The following is a 4,268-nucleotide window of genomic DNA, read 5'->3' as shown; positions in this document are numbered from 1 at the left end:
ATGACTTCCCCTCTGTAACCACAGGCGATAGAAGGGGAGCGAGCAGAGCGAGGAGGAGGGGGAGACAAACGACTCTATCACTCTCACTGTCTCTCTAGGTCATGCTTCTCCAGCTATGCTGGTGCTCACTGCCTTTGTTTAAAGTTGGGAGCATGTGCCAGCCATGTCCTAGTAAAGCCTCTGTGTGGAGGAATCCATTATGTTTGTATTTTGGCATGGGTGAAAGGATTTGGGAGGAACCATGATGACTTTATAAACAGTCACAGTCCTTTTGTTCAGCGGTGCCAGGAGGCATTGGTTTTACAGTATCACGTTAACATCTTTCGCCTCGGCTGAGAACAGCCATCTCCTCTGTGGTGTTTAAAAACCTGAGTTCTGCATCTATTCACAATCAATAAAGATCATTTGTAGATGCAGTTAATCTCATCTGTCTAGACCGAGTTGAGGTGAACTGGGAATAACTAGTTGCTGTACAGTCAGACTGGAGAGCAGTGTAAACATGCACAAGACTTTTTACCCTAGTGATACACACGCACCCGCACACACAGTATTGACTCTACCCTTTCAACTTTGCTGATCTGAACTCATCTTTGTTTGTGTGGGAAGCAGTATTTACATAAGAGGCTTATGTCAGACGCCACATAGTTGCTCCCCTTATTCCAACGAAAAACAAAAGGCACAAAAGCTATTGTCTTGTGAAGTAATGATTTTTGGATTCCTTCAAACTCTCGTGTTGTGTTCTGGAGTCATTTAAAGGGTTGTGGTGATTTGTAAGCCGGGCAGAGGTTCTGAGTGGTTTAAGGACAGGGACGAAAACTGAAGCAGCTGACAGCAGTGCAGCTTATGATCTGCATATTTATTTATGTGAATAGGAAGGAACAATATGACCTTAAGGCTTTAATGCAGGAGTGACAGAAACCAGGTGGTTGGGTTTAGCAGTGATCTTCACATGTATGTTTTCACTTCAACAGCATCACTCATGAACTGTGTGTGTTTGCGGAAAGACGTTGACTCCATTGTATCAGCAAAGGTCGTAGCCTAGGAAAATTCAAGTGGTTTAAAAAAAAAGTGTTTGTACCAAGATGTTTTTCATTTCTTTTTTAATAAAAAAATGTTTCCAGAGACGTTCCAGAAACGTTAAACAATTTGAAGACCATTAAGAATGTTATAGCCACGCGGCACAAAAATAGCATTCACAGTTGTATGGGGTGCGTCAGTAAATGCAAATATATATACAGTCTTGGGTTGAGATTTTGGGTACCATACTGTATAATCCTGTTTAAACATTACACCTTTTTCAAATGTTAAGGGCTTTTTTTCTGAAAACTGCCTTACCTCATTCTGAACAAATTGTGACTTCTTAGGTGTAAAGTGCACCCCAACTGGCCTGCATGCCATCTAGACCACTCACCTATTAGAATAATGTAGTAGGGGTTCTCAACGTTTTTGATAAAGAACTTTTACAATACAAAGTGGCCTGGGACCCATTGAATATCAAATTTGTTGAAGTCAATATTTAACCTAGCCAAAAATGTAGTTGAACTGACTGATGTCGAAACCATTGTAACTGAGCTTCTCACGAATAACATACTGTATCTCTGGTCTCTTCAGTTGATAGCCTATGCAGTCCTGTGCCCCACAGGTGCATAACTGTATGTTTTTACAGCCCTCTAGGTGGTGCTGCTAGTCCAAGTTTCTATCGATATGAATTACTGATCTAGTTTATATTAGGAACAAATGGTGACCACAGAAAGCTTCACAGCTCAAGTCTTAATAATGAAAAAAATACTTGCAAAAAAGGCAACATTTAGTAATCACACTTTTTCAATCTTTTAAAAGTTCATTTTATTTTCCTGTATACACCCGTATCTGGAATGTGCAGTATTTGATGAATTGCAGTTTGCTCAAAGCCATTTGTCTGCTGCATTTCAGAGGTTACAGTTTTGAACACCATGCTTTGCTGTAGAGTAAAGCTATCCAGATGTGGTTTTGGTTCCTAAACTGTGCACACTGATTATTTGTTTGTTGTTTTTTTCTCAGTACAGTATGTATGTATCAATGCATCATGGGCCTCCTGGGCTCCACCAGCTCCTGTTTTCATCTGTTGTGGACCACTGAAGCACATAGTTGTTGTTCTTTGTGTTTTGTTGTCTCTGCCAGCTTTCTTTCTCGGCTTTCTTCCTCCGTTGAGAGTCATTGTGAGTGGGTGTAATATGATAGATAAACCAATAGAAATGTGGAGTTAGAAGTAAAAGATAAGTGCAAAAGGCTAAAGAGGTCAGAAAAGATCAACCATAATAATAATAAGAGATTTGATGATGGCTTGTGCAGAACGGCAGTAGATTTAAATGCTTTTGTGCAGCGGAGGTTGAATGGATGAATAGGCTTTAATCCTCAGCCTGCTTTGAAATTCAAAGCCAGGGCATTTGTTTGCATTTCCAGAATAGTCGAGGCAATGCTTGAACAAGAGAGCATTTCTAAAATTAAATTCTAATTCTGAAAAAATGTGGCGCTCGTGACATAATTGCCGACACCAATCGGCAATAGTTTTCAATGCCTGTTCAAAACCTTGCCATAAACGATTAGTGTGACTGTTGTTTGCCTGTCTCACTGAATCTGATAATGTTAACTCTGTGTTCATTTGTGCAAAAACATATCTTTAACACTTTAATTTTTCATTTTCTGTTTTTCTTCTTTTTTCTCAACCTCTGTATGACATCTGACAGCAAGCAGTGGAGGACCTGCTACAGGATGAGGATGAGGAATTTGACAAAGATGACAAGGTAATTATGTCTCATGTCAAGGTTGCATGCACACACGTGTACGCACTCACACCGACACACACACACACCAGCAAACACACCGCCTCAGGAGCGATTGACACAGCTTCACAGACCGGAAACACAAACAGACAAATAAATTGACTCCATCTTCACCCCTCCTCTTCCTCCTTCTCCTGCTTTTCACCCCCTGCTCAGTTATTCTCTCTGCCTGCAGCGCAAACACATGTACACAGATTGCACAACCTTTTAACCTTTTGAAAAGTTTTCTCTGTGGCCGTATACATTCTCTACCTCTTTTCTCCGCTCTGTTCATTTTACTACAGTTTTGGGGCAACATCTCAATTTTTCCCCTTCATTTAACATTAACTTGAATTTATGTCACTAACATTGTCTGTTACTTGAGAACAGACATCCATATAAATGCTTAGTTAGGTATTTAGGTCCATTCACTGCTCATTTATGTCCCAGTAAAACAGCATCTGGGCTTGTCCAGACACTATCATGTATAACAACAGGTGGCTGTTTTACTGCCTCTGTGCATTTGCACTCTAGAAAAAGCTACTGAGACAAATGCCTTTGGACAGGATACAGTATTGGAAAAGGGTAGACGTGATTATATATAAATGAATAAGCCTTTTATTTATCAACTCGGTTGTCTGGGGTCTTTTTAGTTCATGAGCTGAATCATTCTAAATGAGTCAAATTGAGTTGTTTTATGCAGGAACAAAAATGTGATGTAAAAGCTAATCTTGTTTTTTGTTGTTTGTTTTGAAAAGTTGATTTATGGTGTATGGACACATACAGTTAGCAATACTAAAGACATATACACTTGGAGTTTTTTGTTTGTTTGGGGTTTTTTTATGTGCCTCCCTGCAGAGAGCTCAGATTTCAGTTAAAGTGAGCATCCATGTTTAAGGGTTGGTCCCTCTGTCAGTACTTTGTCAAACCAAGTTTGGATTAAATTGAACTATCCCTTATGTAGCTTGAAAAACAAACTAAAACTTGTTGAGCTGAATCTTGATACTTTATCTATTTTTTCACTTTGGGGTTACAAGGGTAATATGTGGAAATGTTCATGAGCTGGTTTGAGGGGCAATTACTACTACAAACATCAGTGGTAATAGTTTTGCTCCAAGGCCTCTGACCAGAAAATTTGAAATGTGAAAATGACTGCGTCTAAGGGCCATGTTTATATGCATGCTGCATTTGCTTTTACAGCCTTTCTTCAAGGGTCATGAGTGCAAGTAGGCAGCGAAAAGGCTAAAATAGCGGTATAGTAAAGCTGGTGAAATAGTCATCCCACCAGCCAGTCGGCCAGTCAGGCAATCAGTCAGTTTAGCCAGTTGAGTGATGAGTGCACACAAAGATACGTGAGCAGTACATCCTCTCCCACAGAGACGTGGAGGCAAAGTTTCACGGCTGTGAAGTTCCAAGGCTGAAATGTTCAGGGGGCACTGACTGACAGAAGATATGCACCAGGCAACC

At 40.2% G+C, this 4,268-nt stretch overlaps 1 protein-coding gene across 2 annotated transcripts in view; it reads left to right on the top strand.

Moving 5' to 3' along the window:
• The first annotated feature begins 2,228 nt into the window (after window positions 1-2,228).
• LOC107988136 (multiple C2 and transmembrane domain-containing protein 1-like) overlaps window positions 2,229-4,268 on the top strand; it is an 18,037-nt gene continuing 15,997 nt past the window's right edge. The window contains exon 1 of one of the 2 annotated variants that reach the window (XM_025053893.1): window positions 2,229-2,783. The gene's annotated coding sequence lies outside the window, so the exon portion shown is untranslated. The remainder of the gene's footprint in view (window positions 2,784-4,268) is intronic. The other variant, XM_025053891.1, reaches the window with a different exon arrangement.

Source organism: Cynoglossus semilaevis, unplaced genomic scaffold, assembly GCF_000523025.1.
Source record: "Cynoglossus semilaevis isolate Cse_v1.0 unplaced genomic scaffold, Cse_v1.0 scaffold2980, whole genome shotgun sequence".
Classification (NCBI taxonomy): Eukaryota; Metazoa; Chordata; class Actinopteri; order Pleuronectiformes; family Cynoglossidae; genus Cynoglossus; species Cynoglossus semilaevis.
Note: the sequence above shows the minus strand (reverse complement) of the source record. Positions and strands in the feature narration are given on the sequence as shown.